At 42.4% G+C, this 21837-nt stretch overlaps 1 protein-coding gene across 1 annotated transcript in view; it reads right to left on the bottom strand.

Moving 5' to 3' along the window:
- The window catches only part of LDLRAD2 (low density lipoprotein receptor class A domain containing 2), a 181295-nt gene that overhangs the window by 15652 nt on the left and 143806 nt on the right, over positions 1–21837 (bottom strand). The gene's annotated exons all lie outside the window — the stretch shown is intronic.

Consider the following 21837-nt stretch of genomic DNA (forward strand, 5'->3'; position numbering starts at 1 on the left):
ATCAAAATAGTCGATCAAGGCTGAGTACTAGGGGGCAGATTTATGAAGGCCTTGCGCCGCCGGTGCGTCATTTTTAACATGGGAAAAAGTGACGCACCGGCGGCGCAAGGCCTTCATAAATCTGCCCCTATGAGCCTTTCTATTCAGTGCTGTTAGCACCACTAACACAGAGGGTGGGCTAGAAGGTATTACACCTCTTTGTCGGCAATGTTAAGAAATGAAACATGGCTGAAACTTCATAGAGGGGTGACCACCTCATTCAGGGTCGTTATTGGTACTTTCTCCAGCCCTGAACCTTTCACCTACAAATCATGGATTTCAGGTGAGTTAGTTTAATGTGTTCAATGGAAGCCAAAAAACACCACAGCATCCAAACTGCATTCGCTTATTGCACAAAAATCCACGACTGGATCAGTGTTCATCATGACCTGGAGGGTGGTGGTCACCCTACGTCAGAGTCAGAGAGATTATGAAAACAATGGATGGTTTAAGTAGCTTTTAAAATTCAAAGCAACCAACTGCAAAATGATTAATTTAAAAGTGAGGCAGGGGAGGGGAAAATGACTACAGGTAGATGAACAGGAGAGGGATCTCAGGATTATTAGATCCCATGAATGTGGAGTTTCCTAATACAGTGACAATGAAACGTGGGAATCAGGGGATTCATTGGCTACACAGGGAGAGGTGAAACCCACAGATCAAAAACTGAATACATTTATCTGCTCAAAAAGTTGTGAGGGTTCTCCTGGAATTCACTATGGACTTCTGCTGCTCATGTCTCCAGGCGGATGAAGACAATTTAGAGACAGTCTAGAGGAAAGCTACAAAGTGTCTTCACTACAACTCTTAAGAAGAGAGATGCACGAATGCAATACGCATAGTGTAGACAAGGTGGAAATATGTAGATATGACAGGGACATTAAGATGCCACAGGGGTATCACTACAACAGCAGCAGATCTATGTAGAGTCTAGACCAAGGAGCCATGCGGTACCTTGCATGGGGTGCAGCTTCCATTGGTGCAGCAGGTGCAGTGGCACCGGTGCTTAGAGGCCTGATGGACTCCCAGAACTCTGATTATTGGCAGGGGTCCCATTTCCTTCTTTGCACTAGGGCCCATGAACCAGTGGCTACACCACGGGTATTAGTAATTAGTATTGGCTGAAGAAAAGCAGTAGGGAGGTAAGAGTAATAGACTTTATGCTAATGGTAAGGGAGAAAATTAATTTAAAAAGGTAAGAGATACACAGGAATGAGGTAGTGAAATGAAAGCAGTTAATGTTGTAAATTAAATAAGGTGAATATATCAGTGAAATTGCTCATCAGTCAAAAGGACTCCTGTGCGTTCAACAAGACATGAGCTCCATGCTAAAACTTCAGACCTGTCAACTAAATTACTTTGTTGAAAAGGAATGAGATGTCTTAATTGCTAATTTATTTGTGTAAGTGAAGTAATATTTAGGTACATAGGAACAAGGACTATTGCACTATATTAGGGCAAGTGGTACAGCATTGCCTCCAAAGGTCAGTCTGAATGGGCCTCCACTGGAACCATGGCTGGTTTGTTAGACATTCAGAGCTGATATGACAGAGTTTCACCGATTCTGTGTCTATGGGGAAATGTGCTGACACTTCAGGGCCCTCATCTCACTGAAACAAAGAACAATTACCTAAATGTTAGAATTATCTTACATCACCCTCAAATACAGAAATGCTGGACATCATAGCAGATGTGCTCTGCATACATGGGTTGTCTACCATCAACTTTACTGATATGTACTATTCATTTTCTGTTTCTGGCAGTTTATTCTTTCAGGTCTACTTTCACTGATGTAATGTAGAATTCCAGGTATAGATGGAGGCAATACTTGGAAAGGAGAGAGGAATAAGACACGTAAGAAGGAAACGTGATAGAAAAGAGAAAAAAACTGGAAAAAAACAGAGGTAGGAGAGTGATGAAACTCATACAATGGAGAATGAGAAAAGCGGCAGAAACAGTAGTTCTGTGGATTGTAGTCGGGACAGAGGTAAGCACGTAACATAGCATATGTAATTGTAAAGTGCATATTCACCCACAAGGGTATCTTGGGGCTGAATAAGAAATGTTTATAGTTACCCACCTCAATGACATTCATTTTATCAACCTCAGAAGGATGAAAGGCGGAGTGGCCCTACTGGGATTCGTACCTGTCACCATGAGGTCAAACACAGGCCCCTACCGTGGATGCATTAGTCCCCTAAGCCGCCCGCGCCGGCTGGAGAGGTAGATTTGAGGTGAGACAGTAGTTGGGAGCTATAAGGATTAAGGTGGCCCTGACATAAGGTGGCGCTTGCTGGCTACTGGTAGCATACTAAGCATCATGGTGGCCTCCCCTGATGTCGTGGCATAGCATTTTCAAAGCAAAGTAACTGCAGATCGTCTGTGCAGCTGCACACTATATTACAACCTCACTGTTTTTGGTACTGCCTCCTGCCATTAAGGGCTACACAGTCTAGACCTCTCTTGGTTGAATCTGTGAAAGTTCATAATGAGGTAATGAACCAAACCATCAGGAAATCCCTCATTTGCATTGAGCTGGGCCCCATAGAAATAAGTATATGCTCAGCTGGCACCAGTGACTGCTGGACTCCTACATATTCCATACTAAGTTTAATAGAACTCACTAGATGTTAGTGCCACATATGTTTCTACTGTACTGCACTAAAACCGGAGCCCAAATGGATACCATTTGTGAACGTGGCATGTAAAAGAGCAATTAACATGCTGTACGCAAGATAAAGATAACATAAACTGGCCAGAGGATTTATTTTCACCCTCAAACAAGTGTACTCCTTTTCAAGAACTCTGTGGATGAAATCCCAGGAGACCCACCAAGACCTAAGCAGGTGACCTATAGTTTGTACAAATAACATGGTGCGTGACATGTATTCTGCACTATAGCCTTATATCCAGCTGCTGAGGGCTATATCGGTTGTTAAAGGCCCTGAACCAGAGTTATAGTTATAGTTATAACCACGGAGAGGGCCATTAACAGCCGGTATACCATAAGGCTATCAGAACATCTCACCCACTGAGACTAGAATGTTCTAAAATAACAAGCATTGGCAAAGCCAATCGGTCTCTGCAGTGCGAGAGCTATTGGATTTGTCATTGTCAATGTGTTTCAGCATTACATGGCTAGATGGTAAGTGTTCCCTAGGGAGATGCAGCACCTAGGCGCCCACAGCTGATGCGCTGTTACTCCTTTGTGTAACCACGGGAATACATGAACAAGGCATTTCCAAATTAAATGTACCATTTGATAGAGGGCAAAACACAATATGAAATGTGTCAATTCCCTTTAACAAGTGCTGCCAACATTAACTAGTAAAATCATGATACTTATTTTGTCCAACTCTCAAGAACAGAAGGTACTGTTTGCCTTAGTGCAATTCATACTTGTGACTTGCATGTTACACACACATGCTTGCTGCAGGCCCTCCACCCACTGAGCTACCCAATTGACTAGAAGTAATGCGGCCAACAATCATCAAAATGCAGAGACCACTGCATGCGTAGATTCGAATTCAGGAATCCTTTACTAAACATATTCCCTCTTCCTACTGCACGGTGTTTTGTGGGTCACTGTTGTGTCTATCTGGTTTGACATAAACATGGTATAGTCTGACCATACCTCCCTCCCAGTCAGTAAACTGGACTTACAATGACCATCTGGATGTCAAGGCCATGGCAAGAAAGTGGTAAGCCAGCTCATTAGCCCACTGTACTTTTATCACTGGGTCACATGGCCGTATCCTGACAGGGCTAACTAACTCAGCCTTTGGATATTCATGGGTTGATAAAATTAATCCTGTTAATTTGTGTAACAGTAACAAATTCTTGCAGTACTTATGTATGACAGCCTTAAAGTGGTATGTAATAGTATTGTATTCTTTTTTACCACTGTTGTTATTATGGTTTGCACAGGGCTTGGAGGTCGTGCACGTGCACAGTGCCTCTTTGGTGCCCCTGGTAGGTTCCAGTTTTCAAAATGTGAGTAATGTGAATTTACTTGAATGCTGGCATCAACATTTACCAAATCTACATCTCCAAGGCGGGATGCCATCTGTTGAAAATACCTTTGTTTTTTTATCTTCAAATAAGCCTTTTAGTGAACATTTGCTTTTAACCTGTAATTCTTCATCATAACAAACCATGTGCTTGCTTATGTACTTTGCGCTGTATTCTAAACCACATAACTCTTACTACAAAGATATACTCCAGCACCTAGGAGTGCAGTTGGTGGCATGTGGCGCTTTACAATGACCATCCAGTGAATTGAAACAAGCCTTTCCGCAGCCTGTGTTATTAGTAACCAGCGAGCCCGTTAGGACATGTTCCTTTTTATAATAACTATCTCAGGGGTGGGAAGGGGTGAGAATGAGTGAGTGAATGGTGGCTAAAAAAAAGAGGTTACATGACCTTGCAAGGCAATGGAGACCTGATTGTTGATGTACTGTGTGTTGTATTCTAAACCCCAAAACTCTTATTATACAGATGCACTTCAGAGCTGAAGACAGCAGTTGGTAGCATGTGGTGCTTTACAAGGATCATCCATTGAATTGAAACAATTCCGCATCCTGTTTTATTAGTAACCAGCGAGACCGTTATGACGTTCTTTTTTTTTTTTTTAACAATCTCATGGGTTGGAGGGGTGAGAATGAGTGTGAAGGACAGCTGATACTAAGCAGTTACATAACCTTGCAAGTCAATGGAGACCATGGATACTGTTGCTTGAAAAACAAGATAAGCATATGATTTACAGGTTTGTTTCATTATGGTAGCAGAAACACAGGGCAAGTAGCCACGGGGCGCAGAATGGAGCAAGCATCAGCAGGAGGAGGGTGATTGGGGGGCAAGATAAGAACAAGCATTTACAATGCAACGGTTTCGCCTTTGTAAAAGTTAGAGCTATTGGCATTGTAAATGACAAATTTTTTATTTATGTGTTGGTTTTGAAAACCGATAAATAAATGGCATTGTCATTTACAATGCCAATAGCTTAATCTCTCGCAACTGCGAGACCTATTGCATTTGCACCCACACGCACACACACACACACACAGAGCCACACACACACACAGAGCCACCCACACACACACAGAGCCACCCACACACACACACAGAGCCACCCACACACAGAGCCACCCACACACAGAGCCACCCACACATAGAGATAAATGTAACTCTACAAAGCAGAACCACGCTTTTTTGTAGCGCAAAGTTCAGGAAACGACTGTTCAAATTTACATTAACCCAATAATAAGGACCTGCAATTTTTGTGTAGTTCCATTCGGCCTTTTTTTGCTATAGTGGTGAACACAAATTTGTATGAGACTTCCGGTGTGAAATGTCCTTCCCAGTCTCCCCAAATAACGTTGCCACACTTTAACTAATCTGCAAATATGTTTAAATAATGATGAAACTTTAAATTAATTAACCTTAACTGAAGAGTGTAGGTTCAGGCAAACACCATAGCATCAGTCTGGGTTTTCCCAAAGAACCTTAGCTGCAGTCACTGTCACCCACTCTGGGAAAGATAGAGAAGTGTAGATATACAGATCTTGCTGTAAAATAAACATTTCCAGGGTGTTCTAGTACGTCTAACTCCCTGCCTAAATAAATAGTATCCGTCCCCGTGGTCCTGGGTCTGCTTTTGCCCTTACACTAAGATCTCCTCAGACTTTCTCGGAATTGTCTCACAATCTGCCTTTAATGCGCTAGCGGCGCTTTTGTTGTTCTCGAGGTGGTTGTTCATTGTTGTTACGTCTTTGCTTTCACCCCGGGCTCGGAATACTGAACCAAGCGTTCCCTTTAACCGCTGCCTCTCACAGCCTACGTCTTTGCTTTCACCCCGGGCTCGGAATACTGAACCAAGCGTTCCCTTTAACTGCTGCCTCTCGCAGCCCGTGTGGGCTGGTGGTGGCTTTAACTTGCAAATCAGTCAGCCGGTCTCCAGGGAGGAAACAGTGAAACAGGCGGCAGAGGATCACAAGGAGCGAGAGGGGAGGGCTCAGAGTATGAGGCAGAGGCATAGAGAAGTGATGCCCAAACTCTCAGAGGCTTAACTGGGACAGAGAGTCTAAAGAGCGGACAGGTGAGTGCAGGGACCGGTGCAAACAGAGTAGAGAAACTGATAGAGAAAGAGAGGCGTAAAGAGGCAGAGAGAGCGAAAAGAGACAGGGAAAGAAACAGGCAACTGTTTGAGAAAGAGCGACGGAAACTTCGAGGCTGAGAAAGAGGAAACATAAGATATAGGGAGAGTAAAGATACTTCCACAAATTTATAGTACAGAACGAGAGACAAGGAACACCTAAGAAAGGTGGATGAGACTACGGAAACCATGAGAGGAGACAAACCTAAAAACGAGACTGAAATGCCTCACACCGCGAGTTAGTTAGCACAAGGAAAGACCATCACTATAAAAGAATTAATGTCATCAGTACAGTTCAACAATGTACATTTACACGCTTGTTTTTAAAAGATCCTTAACGAATTCTTAACAGGGTTTTCCCTATATGTACGAGATAAAATGAAAAGATATCAGATGCCTATGAGGAGGAGGAAACCTTTTCATGATTTGGTAATTCAGCATAAAGAGTTACGGCCAGCCTCCGATGTTGACTCGCTCCCTGCCCTGTTTGCGAGTTTTTAACCATCAGGCTTGGTAATTCAGCTGCTGAGTATGGGAAGGCAGGCGGGGTCCAGCCTCCAGTAGCCGAAAACACAGGACCTATTGCACACCAGTTCAATGAAGTATAGAAAAAATGTCTCAATGGACATGTAAATTTCCAGTTTCACAGTTGAAGAAAGAAGAACGATGGGTAATACGATTCCTCTTTTATTAGAAGGATGTCCAGCCGACACGTGTTTCGTCGCCAAGCTGTAACAGCGCTTGCACGACTCCTCAGGGCTGGGGAGGATGCAAAATACATGATGGAATTTCATGGGTACATGGCAATGTACATAACGTTGCTATTGTGATGATTTCCAGTGCTGGTGCAAGTTGTGAGTGGAAATCGTGGAAGTGACAAATAACAATCACGTGGAAGCACACAACACCATACCGCCGTCCAGTATATATGTCTATATGTGGTTTATAACACGGTCGTGATGCGTCAGGGTGTTTGTCTGTGCCGCCAGAAAATAATCGGATCATGTGTGAAGGGAAATTTTTATCTAGTTGGCGGATAAATCTCGGTGAGAGTGAAAAGTGCCCAATCTATAAATATAGAGTGCAAAACATTGTGTTTAGATAAATAAAAGTGTGAGAAGGAGGTGCGTTCCTACCTGTTGCGAGGGGATACCGAATAACAGATCTGTAGCGTAACCAAAAAAGAGGGAACAGAAGGGGCAAAAGTAGTTAAGAATAGGGTCTAGGAAGGTGTAAAGGACAAGGCAAATTTACACCAGTTATCAGAACTGCGAGTGAGTCAAAGGTGGAGTAATAATATGAGAATGGAAAGGCTCACCGCTTAGCCGGTGATACTTCCGACCCGGACTACCAAGATGAAATCTTAGGTCAACTACAGGACATTACATGTTATGAGTGCCTTGAATACAATCCCATAGCATCACTCACCACCAACATTAATAGATTTCTCTCAACCTGGAAAGAGAATGGTCTCATCAATGAAGATGAATACCTTTACATGAAAATATTCAAACCCTCCTATCCTTGGATTTACACACTGCCTAAGGTACACAAACACCTTCCTTTCCCTCCTGGACGACCCATTATCTCTGGTATAGGGGGTCCTACAGAAAGACTAGCAGAATACGTGGACTTATTCTTGGGGCCCCTGGTACGCAACCTACCGTCTTTTATTCAAGATACAAAACACATTTTGAGCATACTTTCTGATCTACAATGGCAGCCAGGCAATTTTCTAGTCACTATGGATGTGGTAGCTCTGTATACTAGCATCAAACCTGAATTAGGATTGGAGGTTGTAACCAAAACTTTACAGAACCGACCTGCTACCATGTGGCAACATACCAACATGTTGGTCTCCATGATGGAACTCATCCTTAAGAACAATGTGTTCATGTTTAATAACTCATGGTACAGACAAATAAAAGGGGTCGCAATGGGCTCTAAATTTTCACCGTCGTTTGCTAATTTATTCATGGGCGCACTTGAAAATGACCTCATCTGGGGTACAAAAGGAGCAACATTTATAGACTCTATAGTATTTTGGGGAAGATACATAGACGATTGTCTATTGATCTGGTCTGGTACTTATGAACGTCTGATGGACTTTCACAAATACTTGAACCACAACACTTGGGACATGAGTTTCACCATGGAGGCTAGCCTCGACAGAGTTGAATTCCTTGACTTATAAATTGATATCTCTGACAACAAGTTAAACAGCAGACTTTTCAGAAAAAATACTGCCTGTAATGCGATTCTGCACGCTAACAGTGCCCACCCAGCTCATCAGATTAGCTCCATTCCTTTTGGAGAATTTCTAGGAGCGCGCAGAAACTGCAGTAATGACAATGATTTTAAAAAAACACTAAAAGAAATGCAGGAACGTTTCAAGAAAAGAGGCTATTCAGACGACCTACTTAAATCAGCCACCACTCGAGTCATGAGAATAAAAAGAATAGACACACTTAAGAAAAAGCACACTGACAGGCAAAGTGGACCAGGGAACATTCGTATGATCACTGATTTCAATAGCCATCATCAAGCATTGCGTAGAACTTTCACCAAACATTGGCACATCCTCAGGGCAGACAAGGTCATCCAAGACTTTTTAAGTGAACATCCACAGATAACCTATAGGAGGGGTAGGACCTTGAGGAACAGGTTAAGCCCTACAATCCCGCGTTGTATGATGACTGAAAACTGGTTAACCAAACGCAATATAGGTTTCTATAAATGCGGGTTTTGCTCTATGTGTCGGTGGGCAAAAAACAAGACCACTGAATTTCGTGACATAAATGGAGAGAAATATGTCATCAAGACTAACATTAACTGCACTACTCGCTATGTGGTTTACATCATTGAGTGTATGTGTAAAAAATTCTACGTGGGTAGCACCATCCGCCCACTTAAGGAAAGAATAGCCGAACATATCAGAGCTATTCACAAACAGGATCCGAGGTACCCGGTTGCTTTGCACGCAGCTGCATGTTATGACCAATCTATGGATAAACAAATTTCATTTTTTGGGATTGACACCGTACCAATTGGAATACGAGGTGGAAACAGAGAACTCAAACTGAGACGCTTGGAAGCAACGTGGATTCTCCGCCTTCGTACCGTGGAGCATGGTTTAAATTTTGACCAAGAGATGCAATACTTTCTAGGGGATTAACTATGCATAACATCCCCTTTACTTCCTGCATGTATTCAAATGAAATGTACAAATATCTACCTGATTTGAGATACAGACAACATTTTGTTATTTTCTGCAGTAATCAAACACCTTTCTTTAATTTCCTAATTGTGTATCCACTTCTAACCTTATTCTTAATCACACCCTCTATGAGATGTACATGAGGATTTCCTTTAAGAAAAAATGTAATGACCTCCCATGCATATTATCATGATGTATGATCGATCAGTCTTAATGAGAATGGTATTATACTTACGTTATGTATACCACATGAGCTAGAATGGTAATATTAGTTAACTTACATATGTTAATCTCAACAACAATGTCGATAATTACTTGCGACTATTTGCATAATGCTCTTTTTAATCAGATCACAATTTCGATACCACTGTATGGTGTAGATCGGATGCATGACAAGTCACCCTTGCATGTTTTTGAACACACATTTCGTCTCTTCGTTTTTTTTATTTTTTTATTTATTTTTCTTCACAAGACTATGGTGCGTTTTTTTGTTTTTATTAGACCAATATTGATAAAACATTTATTCCATCTCCTTTATTTCCTCCCGACGTACAATGATACCATTTCTTTCTTCCTGGGAATGCGCACCGCTTCCCTTGGAATTTTACGTTCTAGTCTTCTATATAAGGGCCCTTCCCGGGCTATTTAATCACTTCCGGGTCGACATCACGTGTCCGCACCCGGAACTAACTTCGCGGGAGCACCCTCCCTGCAGATTCTTTCTCGCCACTCGGGTAAGTTTTATTAGCTTATCATTGTCTTTACGATAGTACTCTATCGCTGAGTCAACAACACTGATGGTCGAAATTATGAAGACAAACATTTGTCTTTCCGATCTACCGTTAATCTTTATTTAAATGATTATGTGAATGTCTTGTGGCCATTCGAGATGTCCCTCTGACGGTTTGGCTCCTCTCGCCCATGCATACAGCTCTGATGGATGGATAATCGTCCAACTTTTAGCCTCAACTTAGACGTGCCCTCACACGTACTTCAATTGACCGTGTGGATTCTTTCACCCTGCTACGGTACCGTGCAACAAAAGTGGACCCAGAGCACTAACTTCTTAATTTTAAGGTGAGAGGCCAATCGCTCATACTCTAACAATGGCAAATAGAGTCTGTTGCAATCATGTTCAGTGAGCTAGATTCAGTTCATTGATCGGGATCTTTATTTTCTTTTTCCTTAATTTTGTTTGTATTATCATTTTTTTATTACCTTCTTCCAGGCATATCACAGTACATTTCTGGTGACCCCGGATAATTCACCTTGACGTTTTTTGACTACTACGGAACCTGGTCTCGAGCGGGGCCGGGTCGGAAGTATCACCGGCTAAGCGGTGAGCCTTTCCATTCTCATATTATTACTCCACCTTTGACTCACTCGCAGTTCTGATAACTGGTGTAAATTTGCCTTGTCCTTTACACCTTCCAAGACCCTATTCTTAACTACTTTTGCCCCTTCTGTTCCCTCTTTTTTGGTTACGCTACAGACCTGTTATTCGGTATCCCCTCGCAACAGGTAGGAAGCGCACCTCCTTCTCACACTTTTATTTATCTAAACACAATGTTTTGCACTCTATATTTATAGATTGGGCACTTTTCACTCTCACCGAGATTTATCCGCCAACTAGATACAAATTTCCCTTCACACATGATCCGATTATTTTCTGGCGGCACAGACAAACACCCTGACGCATCACGACCGTGTTATAAACCACATATAGACATATATACTGGACGGCGGTATGGTGTTGTGTGCTTCCACGTGATTGTTATTTGTCACTTCCACGATTTCCACTCACAACTTGCACCAGCACTGGAAATCATCACAATAGCAACGTTATGTACATTGCCATGTACCCATGAAATTCCATCATGTATTTTGTATCCTCCCCAGCCCTGAGGAGTCGTGCAAGCGCTGTTACAGCTTGGCGACGAAACACGTGTCGGCTGGACATCCTTCTAATAAAAGAGGAATCGTATTACCCATCGTTCTTCTTTCTTCAATTGTGAAACTGGAACTTTACATGTCCATTGAGACATTTTTTCTATACTTCATTGAACTGGTGTGCAATAGGTCCTGTGTTTTCATATATACGGCGTGTGTCTCGGCACACACTTTATGGAGGGGTTTAGGGCTTTTTTCCCCTCACCTACCTGCACCTAGACTTAATAATATCACACCCACTACCGTGAGCAGTGCGCCTAGTATTTCCCTCACCTTAATAAAACCCAGTTCTTTTTAGGTTGTACTACATTGAAGACGGGGGCAGCCGCCACGCATCCATATACTGACATAGGGATTTACACTTCTCTACCCTTAACATGAATAGAGACAAAGCTGCCGAAGAACTTTTTGACAACCTTGCTAAAGGCATGTCATCACACAGAGCAACAACCAGTAGTGCCCCTAGCACTACCAAACAAGAGGGTCTTAGGGACAAATTCATAAGACTTGAGAAATTGAAAAAATTGGAAAATTCAAAGTGGTGGGACGGCACTACTTTGAAACAATATGTTAGACTAAAACGGATACCCAGAGGCCTAAGGGCACAGATCTTCCCTACTTACGATAACTTAGACTCGGATCTTCTATGTAAATGGGAAGAGGCTCTCACCAATAATTCCAATATCCTCATTGACATCCTCATTGAGAGTTCCGACCGTAAGGTCTCGAAACTCCAAGCCGAAATTGCCATTTTAGAACAGGAAATAAAAGACCTAAATCGTCCTGAATCTACCGTAAAAAATTACACAATACTAGATGAGATCCTGCTCAAACACCAAAATGAGATAAAGAGCCACAAAGCCAGACAGTTAAAGAGAGATGAGGCTGACTACACTGAGGGTAGAATCTTCACATATGATAGGAAATACGACTATATGATAAATAAACCATCACAAAAAGGAAGAGACAAACCCAACTTAATCGACGCAAGCTCGATCTCCTCAAGCAGCACATCACTCAGCACTGTTAGTATCAGTGAGGACGAGTCTAATAGAACAGATAGTGAGACCACACCTTTTTTATGCGAGATATAGCGGATCAGGAGAGGTATTCGCATACAAGATCCAAAACCCGCAGGGGCAGGAAGGGGAAATGTAGAAGATTACAGGAAGAAACTCAGATCCGGGAACAACCAGCAATAACTGATACACAGGAGGGGGAGGTACAGGTCATCAATTTATCATCAAGAACTTTGACACCCAACATGATCTCCCTTCTAAGTAAAGGTCTTAACTTTAACCCCTTCGCGAATACTGACATCTGTAGATTAAAAATTGATCTGTTTAAATTTGTAAGAAATTTAAAATTGAAAAAGCACTTTTCCAGCAAGAATGTGTCCAATAAAAATTCTACAAACATCCCCACCCAATTTGAATCTGGTGTTTTAACTATCAATGATATTCATGCCACACACCTTCTACTTTCTTTAACTGATCTAGAACAAACTCCTCACGACATGGAAACTCTATTAGAAGAACTCAATATTGAATCAGACTTCAGTATTGTGAGCGGGCTCAAGTCCAAATCCAAATGGATTCCGACTTTACCAGGAGGTAACTCAATAGACAATTTTCATAAGAGTATTGGAGGACATTGATAAAAATAGACCATAAAAGAGACACACGTACCTTCAACTATAAGGACAATCTAACAACAGGAGAACGGGCAGCCCTGAACACCCTTACAAAAGACCATGACATAATCATCAGGGAAGCGGACAAAGGGGGTAACGTAGTTATCATGAATAAAACAGACTACCAAGATGAAATCTTAGGTCAACTACAGGACATTACATGTTATGAGTGCCTTGAATACAATCCCATAGCATCACTCACCACCAACATTAATAGATTTCTCTCAACCTGGAAAGAGAATGGTCTCATCAATGAAGATGAATACCTTTACATGAAAATATTCAAACCCTCCTATCCTTGGCTTTACACACTGCCTAAGGTACACAAACACCTTCCTTTCCCTCCTGGACGACCCATTATCTCTGGTATAGGGGGTCCTACAGAAAGACTAGCAGAATACGTGGACTTATTCTTGGGGCCCCTGGTACGCAACCTACCGTCTTTTATTCAAGATACAAAACACATTTTGAGCATACTTTCTGATCTACAATGGCAGCCAGGCAATTTTCTAGTCACTATGGATGTGGTAGCTCTGTATACTAGCATCAAACCTGAATTAGGATTGGAGGTTGTAACCAAAACTTTACAGAACCGACCTGCTACCATGTGGCAACATACCAACATGTTGGTCTCCATGATGGAACTCATCCTTAAGAACAATGTGTTCATGTTTAATAACTCATGGTACAGACAAATAAAAGGGGTCGCAATGGGCTCTAAATTTTCACCGTCGTTTGCTAATTTATTCATGGGCGCACTTGAAAATGACCTCATCTGGGGTACAAAAGGAGCAACATTTATAGACTCTATAGTATTTTGGGGAAGATACATAGACGATTGTCTATTGATCAGGTCTGGTACTTATGAACGTCTGATGGACTTTCACAAATACTTGAACCACAACACTTGGGACATGAGTTTCACCATGGAGGCTAGCCTCGACAGAGTTGAATTCCTTGACTTAGAAATTTATATCTCCGACAACAAGTTAAACAGCAGACTTTTCAGAAAAAATACTGCCTGTAATGCGATTCTGCACGCTAACAGTGCCCACCCAGCTCATCAGATTAGCTCCATTCCTTTTGGAGAATTTCTAAGAGCGCGCAGAAACTGCAGTAATGACAATAATTTTAAAAAAACACTAAAAGAAATGCAGGAACGTTTCAAGAAAAGAGGCTATTCAGACGACCTACTTAAATCAGCCACCACTCGAGTCATGAGAATAAAAAGAATAGACACACTTAAGAAAAAGCACACTGACAGGCAAAGTGGACCAGGGAACATTCGTATGATCACTGATTTCAATAGCCATCATCAAGCATTGCGTAGAACTTTCACCAAACATTGGCACATCCTCAGGGCAGACAAGGTCATCCAAGACTTTTTAAGTGAACATCCACAGATAACCTATAGGAGGGGTAGGACCTTGAGGAACAGGTTAAGCCCTACAATCCCGCGTTGTATGATGACTGAAAACTGGTTAACCAAACGCAATATAGGTTTCTATAAATGCGGGTTTTGCTCTAAGTGTCGGTGGGCAAAAAACAAGACCACTGAATTTCGTGACATAAATGGAGAGAAATATGTCATCAAGACTAACATTAACTGCACTACTCGCTATGTGGTTTACATCATTGAGTGTATGTGTAAAAAATTCTACGTGGGTAGCACCATCCGCCCACTTAAGAAAAGAATAGCCGAACATATCAGAGCTATTCACAAACAGGATCCGAGGTACCCGGTTGCTTTGCACGCAGCTGCATGTTATGACCAATCTATGGATAAACAAATTTCATTTTTTGGGATTGACACCGTACCAATTGGAATACGAAGTGGAAACAGAGAACTCAAACTGAGACGCTTGGAAGCAACGTGGATTCTCCGCCTTCGTACCGTGGAGCATGGTTTAAATTTTGACCAAGAGATGCAATACTTTCTAGGGGATTAACTATGCATAACATCCTCTTTACTTCCTGCATGTATTCAAATGAAATGTACAAATATCTACCTGATTTGAGATACAGACAACATTTTCTTATTTTCTGCAGTAATCAAACACCTTTCTTTAATTTCCTAATTGTGTATCCACTTCTAACCTTATTCTTAATCACACCCTCTATGAGATGTACATGAGGATTTCCTTTAAGAAAAAATGTAATGACCTCCCATGCATATTATCATGATGTATGATCGATCAGTCTTAATGAGAATGGTATTATACTTACGTTATGTATACCACATGAGCTAGAATGGTAATATTAGTTAACTTACATATGTTAATCTCAACAACAATGTCGATAATTACTTGCGACTATTTGCATAATGCTCTTTTTAATCAGATCACAATTTCGATACCACTGTATGGTGTAGATCGGATGCATGACAAGTCACCCTTGCATGTTTTTGAACACACATTTCGTCTCTTCGTTTTTGTAAAATTTTTTATTTTTATTTTTAATTTTTCTTCACAAGACTATGGTGCGTTTTTTTGTTTTTATTGGACCAATATTGATAAAACATTTATTCCATCTCCTTTATTTCCTCCCGACGTACAATGATACCATTTCTTTCTTCCTGGGAATGCGCACCGCTTCCCTTGGAATTTTACGTTCTAGTCTTCTATATACGGGCCCTTCCCGGGCTATTTAATCACTTCCGGGTCGACATCACGTGTCCGCACCCGGAACTAACTTCGCGGGAGCACCCTCCCTGCAGATTCTTTCTCGCCACTCGGGTAAGTTTTATTCATTGTCTTTACGATAGTACTCTATCGCTGAGTCAACAACACTGATGGTCGAAATTATGAAGACAAACATTTGTCTTTCCGATCTACCGTTAATCTTTATTTAAATGATTATGTGAATGTCTTGTGGCCATTCGAGATGTCCCTCTGACGGTTTGGCTCCTCTCGCCCATGCATACAGCTCTGATGGATGGATAATCGTCCAACTTTTGGCCTCAACTTAGACGTGCCCTCACACGTACTTCAATTGACCGTGTGGATTCTTTCACCCTGCTACGGTACCGTGCAACAAAAGTGGACCCAGAGCACTAACTTCTTAATTTTAAGGTGAGAGGCCAATCGCTCATACTCTAACAATGGCAAATAGAGTCTGTTGCAATCATGTTCAGTGGACTAGATTCAGTTCATTGATCGGGATCTTTATTTTCTTTTCCCTTAATTTTGTTTGTATTATCATTTTTTTATTACCTTCTTCGAGGCATATCACAGTACATTTCTGGTGACCCTGGATAATTCACCTTGACGTTTTTTGACTACTACGGAACCTGGTCTCGAGCGGGGCCGGGTCGGAAGTATCACCGGCTAAGCGGTGAGCCTTTCCATTCTCATATTATTACTCCACCTTTGACTCACTCGCAGTTCTGATAACTGGTGTAAATTTGCCTTGTCCTTTACACCTTCCAAGACCCTATTCTTAACTACTTTTGCCCCTTCTGTTCCCTCTTTTTTGGTTACGCTACAGACCTGTTATTCGGTATCCCCTCGCAACAGGTAGGAAGCGCACCTCCTTCTCACACTTTTATTTATCTAAACACAATGTTTTGCACTCTATATTTATAGATTGGGCACTTTTCACTCTCACCGAGATTTATCCGCCAACTAGATAAAAATTTCCCTTCACACATGATCCGATTATTTTCTGGCGGCACAGACAAACACCCTGACGCATCACGACCGTGTTATAAACCACATATAGACATATATACTGGACGGCGGTATGGTGTTGTGTGCTTCCACGTGATTGTTATTTGTCACTTCCACGATTTCCACTCACAACTTGCACCAGCACTGGAAATCATCACAATAGCAACGTTATGTACATTGCCATGTACCCATGAAATTCCATCATGTATTTTGTATCCTCCCCAGCCCTGAGGAGTCGTGCAAGCGCTGTTACAGCTTGGCGACGAAACACGTGTCGGCTGGACATCCTTCTAATAAAAGAGGAATCGTATTACCCATCGTTCTTCTTTCTTCAACTGTGAAACTGGAACTTTACATGTCCATTGAGACATTTTTTCTATACTTCATTGAACTGGTGTGCAATAGGTCCTGTGTTTTCATATATACGGCGTGTGTCTCGGCACACACTTTATGGAGGGGTTTAGGGCTTTTTTTCCCCTCACCTACCTGCACCTAGACTTAATATTATCACACCCACTACCGTGAGCAGTGCGCCTAGTATTTCCCTCACCTCAATAAAACCCAGTTCTTTTTAGGTCAGCCTCCAGTAGCCGTTGTGTTGACGAATAAACAATACACTTTGTTTGGTGTGCGGTAAAAGCCGGGGAGCCCGTGGCATCGGATTGCACGGTCGAACGTGCCTCACCTGAGGTATCGCTTCCTGCCCTGCTTTCCACGGGCGCTTTTGAAAGTCCGGCCTTTGTCACCCGAGAAGAGAGCTTCTTGTTTCTGCCGGTAGGAAGGAGAGTGAGAGTGCTCACCTCTGCTCCCCATCCGACGGCCTCTTTGAAGCCATGGAAAATGCGGCGGGCACAACGGAAATGCCGAGTCAGTTCACACTCCGAGCCGCAAAAAGACCAGGAAGAACAGCAGTGGATAACTAAAGCTGCCACTCTTTTCTTATCAGGTGAGGGAGGGCGGGCGGGGGTGTTGGGGTGTTGGGGTCACCTTAGCGTTTTCTCCTCAGCAAGGGGCCGGACTACGACAACAGATGAGACTCACAAGAGAGAGACAAGCAGCGTGAAGGGGAGACAAAAAAACACGTACATATGCACCAATGCACTTATACACAATGGGGGCCGCTGCTAAGGTAACCCTAGCCTGGCTAAATAGGCGCGGGTCACCACCAAGACGCCACCGCGCCCCCTCATCCCTGCAGCACTCACTTCGAATCAAAGCCGTATGGAGCCAACGATAGCTGGGCACAGAAAGAACGTGCGTTTCCACCGGCCGGAGACACGGACAGCGGGGGGTGGGGGGACGGAACGGGCACACGGACAGCGGCAGGGGGGCGGGAACGGACAGCGGGAGGGGGGGCAGGATAGGTTTAAGAAAAACGCTTAGCGGCTCCCGCGAGCTGAGGAGCGCTTGTTTGTGATGCAGCAGGGGCTGAAATCACTCTCCACCGGGCACCATCTTCAAAGAAATGCCCAAACAAACCTAAACAAAAAAAAGAAATACACCACCGCCCACCACCGCAATGACGTTGTCAAAGGGGCAGGATGAGAAAAAATCGCCGGGAACGCCCACCAATCGCCTCGCTGAAAGACGGACGCCTCTCTCTTTCAATGGCTAGCCTCCATTTATGGAGCTAGCCAATGGAACAGAGAGGCGGGACTTTTGTCCATACTGGTAAACAAAAGTTTTCGCCTTGCGCGAAAGTCTGCTGCGCAGCTTTCGGCGAGTGGAAACCTAAAAAATGCAGAGTGGGAGAGAGCACTTTCACGTCAGATGGAGAAGCACAGGCAAGCAGACACAGGGGTGTGGGATGGAGAAAGCGACAGCAGAAGGAGAGTGAGTGGGGGAAAGGACAAAAAACCGAGATAAGAACATGATTTACAGGCCAGTTTACAGAAACGGCACATCGCTCAGTGTAAGTGAAAACATGACTGCCCCTGAGGTGAAACAAAGAAAAAAAGTTCCTAAACGTCATTAAATAGGAGGAGTGGATGGATACTTGGATAGTAGTAATTGGTCCATGCTCTCTGGAGGGATAAACACAGGAAGAGGCATGACGCAAGCATGCCATGGACAAATGGAGAGAAAGATTTGGAGAGCGACAATGGAGCCAGCAAATGGGAAGCCTATGGATGGGCTGAAGCCCACAAAGTATACAGAACATGTCTCTTTCGAGACAGCACACGTGCTGGTTAGTGCTGAGACCTAAAAAGGGAAAGAAAAAAAGACAAACATTGGAATGTTGGAGCAGAAGATTTATACCAGCCATTATTAGCCATAAGCCGCTTTACTCTCTCCAATGGAGCTGCCACATTCCAATGTTCAATATAGCCTATAGATCTAAAAGTGTATTATCCTGATACCCCCGAATCCATCAGCATTAAACAAAATGTAATTGTACTGTCTTGACCATGTATCCCAAAATACTTTTTCCCTTCTAGACAGAGCTCTGTAGTGCATATGTTTAACACCTAGTCACATTAAATTCAGACCTTCCAACTTTCAACTTAGTTTTTATTGTGTGAGGAGGAGAGAGGCCCTGAAGGGGCAGTGTCTTGGATATGGAGAGGGCATTGATCCCATTACCACCTAATCAAATTTGGAGGGGTTAGAGATCAGGGGTAGCAGCCTAGAGCCAGGGTTGCCTCCACCAGATTCTCCTACTCTTACCAAAACAAATTACAAAGGCTTGTGACGCTGCCAACAACTTTGGAATGTTTTATAATCCCATATTGGCTGTGCAGAGCCTCCCCACAATACAGCTCATTGTGTGCATACCGTGTGGTATCAGCTCTTCAGCTGGAAATTGTATGAAGAGAGCCCATGTTGTGTGACACAGTTTGTGCCTTGTGAGTCGGCAGGTCAGTAAATTGGTAAAATTCACAGAATTGGATAACTTTTGAGGGGAAACATTCCCAGCTTGGTTGTCATAACACCAAAATGCTGAAGGTAGTGATTTGTCCAAGGGTGTTTGATAGAACTTTTACCACCAGGGTTGTCACACATTCTTGTCCACTGATGCCATCACAAAGTCAATCCTTTGCACTTCATGGGCAGTCTATTGCCTGTTCGGTGGTAGTGGAAAGAAGGAATGGAAGATTCAGAAAGTAAACAAGGGCTCACAGAATGTCTATGATTACATGTCAGACCCTGTGGACCAGCTGCAGACCTTAGTTGTCCTAGTTTAAGACAATTCCATAGAACATATGTAGTTATTGGCTACTCTATTCAACTATTCCTTTATTTTGCAACATGAAGCATTCCTGCTTGGTACACACACTACTGCAAGTCCATTTCATTGCTTACCATTATTTCAACTCTATTAACAACAGGAAAACAATTACTTTGAGGGCCACTATTTCACTGGCCTTTATATGCCAAAGATCACTAACTTAATTAGCCTATGGATACAGGTCAATGAAAAATAAAGTTAAATACCAGGAAAAGTAATAGATTTAAACATTTTTAAAAAGGGTGCAAGGTGGTGTCCCCACAACACACATGTTATATATTTAAAATATTAAGTTAGGTTATTACACTTAAATAATTAGGAATTTAATGCATATATTAAGAACGTTAGGATGGTGTATCCATTAAACATTAATTGAATATATTTAAATGTTTGGATAAGTTTTGTAAATCAAATTAAAAAATAATTTAAGTTAACATATTTAAAGGTTAAGGTTAGATTATAGATAATAAATTAATTTTAAATTAAGCACGCAGAAAAAGAAAAGGATTACAATAAGGAAAACAAAGAAGAAATGTATTTTTTTTTAAAAACAATGTGGATGTAGGGCATGGCTATGGTCAATCCAGAGTGGGTGAGACAATGGTAAAGTAAATGAAAAATGTATCTTGATGGCGTAGCGTTAGATACAGTGGCGATGTCAATCCAGTGATGGCTAATATAGTAACATATTACCTCCAATTCATTGATTTATGCTAATTTAACCACTGTGCTTCGTAACACACAAATCCTTGTGTAGGCAATGGAGGCTATCAGTAGTGAGACAGATGGTCCTTAGCCTGCGTGTACCTCTCCTACTTCAGATACTGACCATTCTTGCTCAGGAAAATGCAGGATATGCAGAGAAACATCAGAACAATCACCGTTTGGGCACGAGCTGACGCAAAGAGGCTCTCTAGTCAGGATTGCTCTCTGATACTGTCAACCTAGTCTAGATCCAGCAGCAAGACATTCTATACTGTACACATAAGACCTTAGATCACCAATAAATGCACATATGTCACCGATCTGGATTGAAATTAGGAAACTGAAGGATCACAACTTCCTCCTCCCCTTTTGTTGATTAGTAGATGTGTAGAAAACTAAACACAGAGTTTATTGTGAAGGACCTTCAGCCAGTAGACTCTTCTTCATGTCTAGAGTTTTCTTCAGAATTTGGAGAATCTTCAATTCCCTTGAAATTCTTAATGAGAAGAAGCTTGGAAACACAATACCACAACACATTACAAAAGGTCTACCTTATCCCCAGAAGATACTTGCTGCAACCATCTGAGCAGTTTTCTTACGTTCCAACTTGGAGAACATGGCAAACAACCTGGCACATGGCAACATGGCAAACAATCCTGGATTGCACCGACTGCTACCTCTTATATTTTCTGCCTACTTTTGGCCACTCACTAGTGTCACTCCTGTGCTTGTAACCAACGGTTGATAGTTGTTCTTTGCATATGTGCATTACTATCATTCTTCCTCCCGCACCCACTATTACAGCCATCCTAACATGGATCTCCTCGGCAAGCACACATATAGAATCAACTACCCTTCAACTCTCACCAAAAAAGCCGCTAAACGCTTTAAACACAACTTCATGAGGTCGCACCCTGAAACGCCCTTTGCCGACACCTACTTCTCACTGGGCAATGGAGCCCTGAACACTGATATCATCTTCCACACCTCACGCAGAGCTCAATGGAGAAAAGCGTTCCTAACCCTACTCACCGTCTCCACCACCAGGAAAACCGCTCATGGCCTAACTCTCTCTATCACACCTTCCCAACTCTTCCCTGGCAGAACCACCATTACTATCTACAATAACGGGATTGTCCTAATCCAATCCACAGACAAGTACCTGGAACTACTAGACAACCT

Source organism: Lissotriton helveticus, chromosome 5_1 (assembly GCF_964261635.1).
Source record: "Lissotriton helveticus chromosome 5_1, aLisHel1.1, whole genome shotgun sequence".
In the NCBI taxonomy this organism is placed as follows: Eukaryota; Metazoa; Chordata; class Amphibia; order Caudata; family Salamandridae; genus Lissotriton; species Lissotriton helveticus.